Source organism: Condylura cristata, unplaced genomic scaffold (assembly GCF_000260355.1).
Source record: "Condylura cristata isolate star-nosed mole 26May11 unplaced genomic scaffold, ConCri1.0 scaffold00010, whole genome shotgun sequence".
NCBI classification, from domain to species: Eukaryota; Metazoa; Chordata; class Mammalia; order Eulipotyphla; family Talpidae; genus Condylura; species Condylura cristata.
Genome location: NW_004567111.1, coordinates 53,375,543 through 53,384,373, shown reverse-complemented (window position 1 = coordinate 53,384,373; position 8,831 = coordinate 53,375,543).

The following is an 8,831-nucleotide window of genomic DNA, read 5'->3' as shown; positions in this document are numbered from 1 at the left end:
TTTGTTAGCGAGCAGATTGAGGGGTACCTTGGTCCCCCAAGCTTCCATTCTCTAAAGGGATTCTGCCATCTGCCACAAAAACACAAAACATACCTCTAGTGTGAAAGAAATTTAATACATTAGTGTGCATAGAAAGAGAAGAAAGAATTAATAGTTTCTCAATAAAATACCCAAAGTTATCCATTCCCATGTAGGTAAATGCACAGCCTAACAGGTTGGCACAAAGCTGGTCCACTGAGACCCAAAACTTTTCCACAAGTCTGTCACCTTCTCATGCACCATAGGAAAGAGGCACAAGGAGCCAAGCAAGTCTGGGATGAGAGGAGCAAAATAAACATACAAATCAAGATAAAGGTTGCCTATTTCAGCCTTCCCACCTGTCTCAACCATGTATCTCTTCCAAGTCCCTATGTGATGTTTCAATTCCATGTGCTCTTCCATGTCCCCCAAGTCTCTGGGAGCAAGTATAAAGCTGAGAAGTAAACACCCCTCCTGTGCCTTCCCTCCTGTATCTTTCCAAAATAACTGAGCTCTCTGCTCCTCATTAGATAGGACAGGGAACCTGGGGTATCCCCTTTTGTGGAGGTTCCTCTGTTGCAGTATGGTCAGTGTATGTGCACTGTTGGGTAGGCTTGGAATCCATGAAGGGGTATGGTATAGCTAGAACTAAATATGCCAAAGGACACTGAAACTATTTTATAATGGTTATATTTTGACAGGAATTGCAAATAGGAAGCAAGTCCTGTCCCTCCACCTACCTTCCCATCTCTCTTTTTACTAAAGTCTCCATGGCAGATACTAACAAGAAGGCAGCTGGGAAATATAGTTTCCAGACCTAACCCAAGCATCGCAGAGTAGAGTATAAAAGGTGACATTTGGAACTCAGAGCAAAAGAGAATCAGCACAAAATGTAAATCAGTTAAGGTCAAGGCATATACTCTTTCTACAGAGGCTTTACTATAAAAGTTATTGTATAAATATTTCTTGATTAATTCTCTATGCAATGGACACCTCTCTGAAGCATATTTCGATTAGTGATTTAAATTATATTCTTACTAGAAAAGTGTTTGTTCTTATGCTGTGTTGAGTAAGATGCCTAGTAATAGCAATGTTCCACAGACACTGTAATTAAGAAAGTCAGTAAATCATTTCGTTAACATTCAAGACCCTAATTCAAAGTACCTAATTGTTTTTTATAACTGGGGTCACAGCTTGAGCTTAAACTGCTTTTTGCCGTAGGATCTGAGCATGTTTGGGCATGTCAGTACAGCTGGTAGAACAGACCTATTTACAGAAGATGGAAAAAACAGAAGACAGATCTGAAAACTTTGCTTCAAGTTCAATTGGCCAGTGTTAGAGGGAAAGGCTTAGCAGAACAAGTTGTCTATTCCCTGAATTCACGCCAAACTTCTAAAGCTACAAATTATATAATTACATGTTTCACTATGATGTTCAGGAGAGTTTTGGAGTTAAAGACAAGAGCAACAGGTTAAGGTGCCCATGAAAATTTTATGTAGGTACAAAAACTTGTATCTTGTTACCAAAACAGGGATTGGTAGTCCCAGCCCAGACAGCACTTCGAGAAGAATGAGCTTTTATGACTTCGGAAGCAGTAGGCAAAAATTCCTCATTAAACCAGAGGAAAACAGGAAGACAGTGGATGTCATAGGGTTGCTTAGATAATTATTTCTTGGAGAGTAATAGTGCCTTGTGCAAATCCCTGAGGGTTCTTAGGTTTTTGGAAGAAACTTCAGTGTGGATGGGAGAAGAGTGTGAGAATACTCTTGGACAGTTCTATAGCGCTTTTTTTTTTAGTCTGCTGTTGCTTGGGCAAATGAACTACATGCAGATTTCTGAAGTTTTATTTCATTAACTTATGTAACTTGAAGTTGAATGTTTACCGATAGACACCTTTTGTTATTTTAAAGTGAATCTCTTTACTTTCTTTTAGTTAATTTTTGATTAATTTTAGTTATTGTTTTTTAACATAATACAGTATTGAATTTATAGCTTAAATGTATGGTGGAAAGAGAAAATAAAATCAAAGTTCAGATGTGACTTGAATTTTCAAAAATTTTATAGATAAAAATTTTATTTTTATATATATATTTTAAAGATTTATTTATTTGTACAGAACTGGGGTACAGGTCAGAGATGCGGAGGGTGAGAGGATTCACCAGAGACAGAGTGGGGTGCAGAACAGGCAGATCGACCAAGTACACTGCTGAGGGGAGCAGTGGGCGGGTCAGGAGAGGTCTGCCCCATGTGAATCTCCTCCAGGGCAGGCTGTGATCAAACTCATGCTGAAGTGGCTTAAGCTTCTTTGTGCTGTGCTTTAACCCACTGCGCCACCTGGGAGGGCCTATTTTTATGTATTTTATAGATAAAACTATCTATAAATTATGGATAAAATTTTATAGATAAAAACAAAATTAACATTTTATTTACTTCATAAAGGTATTCATGATTATAAACAACTTCCCTAGTTTCCCCCCATTATTATAGATCACAGTCCTTACTTAAAAGATGATTTTTCATTTGTGCATGCTGTTGACTTCAAACAAAAGCAAAAAGTTATTCTAACAATAAAATGGGTTTTATTTGGAAACAACAGGAAAAAAAACCATCGGAAAATGCATGTTCATCATGAAACAGACATACATTTTCTTGAATCAAAGGTCAATTAACCCCCATATTACTGCTGGAGGGCCTCCTCAGTTTTGCTGCAAGGGGTGATAGACTCTCTTCCAGTGACATGCAAAGCATACTACTGATTTACATGTGGGCATACTGTCTAGCTTCCTGGCTTCACTGCATTTTTGTATGGTAATGTTCACAATTCAAAATTAAAATATAAAGATATTTGTTCTACTTACCATACATAGACAGCTGATTTGTCTGATAGCTTTAAAATGTAACTAAATTTAAATATTTACTTTTGGAATTTGAGGAAGTGCTTTCTCAAGTTGGGTGACTTGCAATTGAATTTAGATTATCTGAACTTTAATTTCCAAACTCATTTAAAAATTGTTTTCAAATTAAAAGTTCATTGTTATCTTGAGAAAATATTGTTCTGGTTTTGAGCTTTATTTATTTATTTATTTATTTATTTATTTTTGAGACAAAAAAGGTAAGTAGTTTGGGCATAGTTCTTTCAAATCCCTAGTCATCTTCTGTCTCATTTTCCTTATAGATGCCTATCTCCTTCTTCTGTCTTTAAAACTGATTCATATGTCATCTGGTTATGCTGGATAATCATTGTAGTGTGTTCAACCTTAAGGTACCTAGCAGCGCTTCCTAAAGCTGTACAAAGCATCAAAGGACTGTTGACAGTCTAAAAGACAGATATAGAAACCTTATTTTTTCAGCCTAGAGAAAATCCTTATAATCTGTTATTCTATAGCCCCTTCAGGTCAGACACCTATTGAATGAGTTCTGACCAGTAACCAGATAAGACTTCCTCTTTTTGGAAGTAAGATTGTCTCCAGTAGCATTGCTTTAAAACCACACCATTATTACTGACAAATCCGGAGTATTAGGATTACCGTTTTGTGATTTAGGAACTCCATGGACTTCCCTAATTGGCTTCTCTATAAAGAAGAAACAATATCTTTAAAGACTTGACCATGGATGAACAGTTTTCTTGAACAATTGAGTCAACATCAGCCTTATTCCATCTTGCAGAAAGAACCTTCTCAGAGCCACACACAAAAAATTAACTGTTGTTTGAGCCACTCTAAGATGCTCAAAGCATATCCTTAGACTACCCTCAATGCTTCTGAAATACAGATTCCTGAATCTAAACCTTAGGGCAGAGGACTTGTGATAGAACCTTGTATATAAGCATCCCAGGTAACTTTATTCATGCCAGAGTTTAACAGCTATTTCTTTAGGACAGAAATACTCTCTGTTTTAGCAAATAACTTTAATGGATTTTTAAAATTTTCCATAAAAACTAAGGTTTCCAATATAATTTGAATAAAAATGAGGACAGAGAACAAAAAGTCAAATTGCTCTAAATAATAGTAAATTAGCAAAAATTTGAGAATTATCCTCAGGTCATTTTAAGGGTGGGGTGGTTTGGGGACTTCAAGAAATTTCTAAAAATGTAGCAAAGTCTCTTATTAGAGTGAGGGACCATGGCAGCACAGTAGCAGGGAGAGTTCCAAGGAAAATGATGGCTAATGAGAAATTTCCCTGTGTTGGGAATGACCAATGTTCATTGTCAAGTTGCTTTATATTTTATGCTTTGTTTATTCATTTTTATGGAAGGAATTGTTCATCCATAGAGTAAAACATGGTTGGAAAGAACAGTGAGGGATAGAGAGTGCAACAGGATCAAGAATTTGGAGCAATAGTTGACCCTGACCAAGTGCCTTCCCAAACTACTGAGGAAGGATCTGGATTTTCCTAACCACCAAGATAGCAATTACCCAAGACATCCTACTACTATAGTTATCATTGTTTTATTGGTGTGAGCCATGTGTTATGTGTATTTCATGCATTATGTTATTTAATCTCAGAAAGTAGGCATTTTATCCTTAGTTTACAAGAACTGAGACTCAGAAGGTAACATCAATCATTTGGTAATAAACTGAGGTCCAAGATCAGATTTTCATGCCTCAGGACCCTGTCACTTTCCACACTCCTTCTCAGAGCCACACAAAAAGCTTCTGGCATCTGTAACTGCTTACCTCCAAGCCAACAGTTTTCATGACCTCCCTCTCCTCTTCCAGACTTGTGTGGGTTTCCCATTCAAAGAAAATGCCCTTTTCTACCTCCGCTTAGAGTTTAGACCCCCAATGTTATTCAGAAAATTTAGTCAGGACAACTCTCCAGCCTTGATCTGCTTTCACATCTCCTTTCCTTGCTATTTTCTTTTCCAATGAACATCTTAAAGAACACATCTCAACTTGCTATTTGACTTCTTCATCTCCTTCTCTCTCTTCAACTCGCTGTGTCTTGTCAAGAGTTGTGGAAGTTCTATGATCCTTGCAAGTTAAAAAATAACACTGTCTACTTCATTTTCCTGGATGCTGGCAGCAGACTTGAATTTTCTGGGTCAAAGGACTACATTACACAAGCAGCATCAGCTTCATAGTCTCAGTAGTTTCCTTGTCTGGCAGGTATTACTCAGGAGATCATGAAGCAGCCCAGGAAGGACTTGCGCCAGCAGTAGTCTTGAGTCACAGCTAAGGAACCCCAAGCTTAGGAAACTCCTATTTTTTTTATAATGGATTGTAAGTAGTCCTGCTTGACCTCAGCCACAGAAAAAGATATTATTGTAATGGATGGTCAACAATATGGTCTCTGCTCTGTTAAGAGACATTATCTTCCAGGGATATCCAACATACAAACATTCAGTGAAGAATAGTCTAGAACAAAAACTGCTAGTGAGTGCATCTACACACAATACATATAGAATATGGCTCTTCTGAGAAGAATTACCTCCAACAATTTCTGAATCTCACTAACTGTAAAAGTTTGCTCTCTCTAAAGTAATCTGTAATTTTTTAGTTACATGCTTCACAACCTTCTGGAATTGTGGGAGTGACACCAAAGGACAACATTCAGTCATTCAAGAAGTATTTATTGGGCACCTAGTACATACCAGGCATGGTGTAAGCAAAAATAGGCATAGGCCTTTTTCTCATAAAAGGAACAGCAAACATTAACCTCGCATTCATATATACAAAAGTGTTATAAGCTATAGAGTGTGGTTAGCCATAGAAAGTACTTGATCGTAGGAGAGTTGACATCAACAAGAGTTTTTAAACTTGTCTAGGAAGTCCAAAATGCTTTTCCTAACTTCACAAGAGTTATGATAGTTAAAAGACACAAGGGCATGAGAAGAGAGAGCACATTTGAGAAAAAAAGACAAGGAGAAACTGGTGTGAGATGACACAAGAAAAGGCAAAACCTCATCTAATCTATTAGGACACTAAAGAATTCTAGTCTTATTCTACATATAGTCTTATTTGTCTTCAGAAGATTATTTTACCTGTAAATTAGAAGATAAATGGCGGGGCATATATTATATGCACTGATCAGATTAGAATGGTGGCAATTGGAAATAAAGTAGTCCAATTTGAGAGATTCAAAAGATAATATTGCCAGTACTAGGTGCTGCAACAAATATGAAATGTGAGGGAGATGTCAGGAGTGAATACTGTATGTTTGATTTGAACAATTGGATAGATGAGGGGAAAGGAAACAACAGTTCATGATTTCCATTAGACCAAGTCTTGTAACTTGGAGAGATTCAGTGAATATATCAGTGAAACAATTGGTGTCAGACTTCGAATTTAGGGGGAAGGTCTGGGTTAGAAACACATATATGGGAACCATCAACATCTAAATATATATAATTTAAGCCTTTGGAATGGGTGATGATGTTTAGGACAAGAGATTATAATGAAAACAGAAAAAAACCTAAACTGAATTGTGAAGTACTATGATACTTAATAACTGGGGGGGGGGGGAATGGAATCTGGAAAAGGAATCAGAGAAGCAGAAGCCAGATATGCAGGAAGAAATCCAAGAGAGTATAAAATAGCCCCTTCTTATCCATGGCTTCATTTTCTGTGGTTTTCGTTACCAATGGCAATTGCGGTGCAAAAATATTACTTACACTAAGATATTTTTGAGAAAGGCAGAGATTGAGAGATCATATTCAAATTAACTTGCTTTAATAGCATATTATCATAATTGTTCTGGCTATTTTTGTTCATCTCCTACTATGCCTAATTTTAATTTTAGCATAGGTATGCTATATAAGAAAAAACTATACATAACTTTAGTACTATCTGCAGTTTTAAGCATCCACTGACATGATCTCAGAATACGTTATGTCAAAGGAAAATGTATTCAAGGAAGAATAAATGCTGATTATATGGAGAATTGTTGAGAAATCAAGAAATATGAGGGTTAAAAATAATCTTTATGTGGCCCTCCCTGGTGGCAGAGTGGGTTAAAGTGCAGCACTATGAAGCTCTCCCAAGTCACTGCAGCACAAGTTCGATCCCCTGCCAGGGAGCTTATCCACGTGGCACCGCAGACCTTTCCCGATGCCTGCTGCTCCCCTCAGCAGAGTATTTCGTAGATCTGCTTGTTCTGCACACGACTCTGTCTCTGGGGAATCCTCTCACTGCCCCTGAAGTGAGATGGCTTGTACTGCATTTCTGTGTGCATAAATAAGTAAATCTTTAAAAAAACAATATTCCTTATGTTATCGATAGGAAAAAATGAAGTACTGAAAAGTGACTTGTTTCCCCCCCCCCTTTTTTTTTTTTAACCTCTTGTCCTTCTCTAAATGCCCATGCTAGGGTTATTTGTGACTGTGCTTCATTCTCTCCATAAGTCAGAAATCCCCAGTCCTCACCTGACACACTCTTGCAGCACTGCATGTTTTTCATAAAAATCTCTAGGTCTACTTCAGTGATCTTCCTGAATTATGCAGCCTTAATCTCCTTGAAAATAGCTGTTCTTCCTTGATGTGCCTATACCCAGAGGTATACCCAAAACATACTTTTAATAAATAGTTTTTTTTAACTGTCATTTTATGAGTGTTCTCCCCATCCCATGAACCAATCCAAATCTTGAGGAGTGGATTGCAACATTCTGTCCTTCGTTAAAGTTCCCAAGTGAAAGTTTGGAAATTACTACTTTAGAGTCAGATTTGGAAACTACTAGCTTAGTCTCAAACCAAACAGAAATGGGGCAGCAACATGGAGAAGTCACCCAACTCATCCACATTCTGCGAAATGCTCTTATTTTAAAACAATATACTGTTATGCTTCAGTTATTTGGAGATCAGCTTTCTAGCAATTTTGTATGGAAGAGGGCCAAATCTGGGAGTCAAGGAATAGAAACGCCTCCCCCAGAAAAAGAACTTTTGATTGTGAAGAGCAATATCTCAAAATACTACTTTTTATATAGCGTGGCTGTCCTGTTACTGACGGGAAGAAAAGGAATCTCTCATTAGCTAGCCGGGGACATGAACAGCCAATCAGTCATCACCTGGAGTCACAGAGCAATGCAGTGCGGCAAAGCAGAAAAGTAAAAAAATAAACGGTGAAGTAGAAAGGATGCAAGGAAGGCACAGAGTGGTAGGTGAGTAGATGAGAAGCAATGACAGGTATTAGAAAAGGTGATGAGAACATTCCAAAGAAAAAAAGCCCTCAAATAGGGATTCTGTATGCCTCAGCAATCCCCTGGGATTTCAGCATATGGCTAGGTATCATTTTTGATGGTCAGTCATCAACAAAAGATTTCATTAACCATTGTATTCTTTAAGAATGTAGGGAATAAGCACATTTTTAAAAAAGAGTTCAGCAAAAAGGTTTAAATTAAAACACTGCTGTTTTTAAAGGCAGCACAATTAATAGTTTGGTGGAAAAGTCAGAACACGAAGCCTCGTTACATCCATGTCTTTTTGAAAAGGACAGTAGTTATTGAGGTTGGACCTCCCCCAAAAATTACCCGTCCCCAAAGTCCTCCAGTGGAAATTGCAAAAGCAAGCAAACCCTCGGGTATTATTGCAGCGCCCCCAATTACTGGAGGTTTAAGGAAATCTCGGCTGTGTTCACTTGTAAGTCTTCGTGCCTGTTAAGATAGTGGGTTTCCAGGAGGTACGCGGGGAGAAAAGACCCAGAAACTAACCCCCCACGCTTTCAACTGAAGTAAATATGTATTTTTACCTGTTCTAGAGAGTCAGGCTGTAAGTGTTTGGGATTGGAAACATCCAAGCCCATTTAGGCAGATTTGCTATTCCTTGGGGGGAGTGTCTTTAAGAGCACCTGTCGGCTTTAAGTTTTGTGCTTTGAAACTGA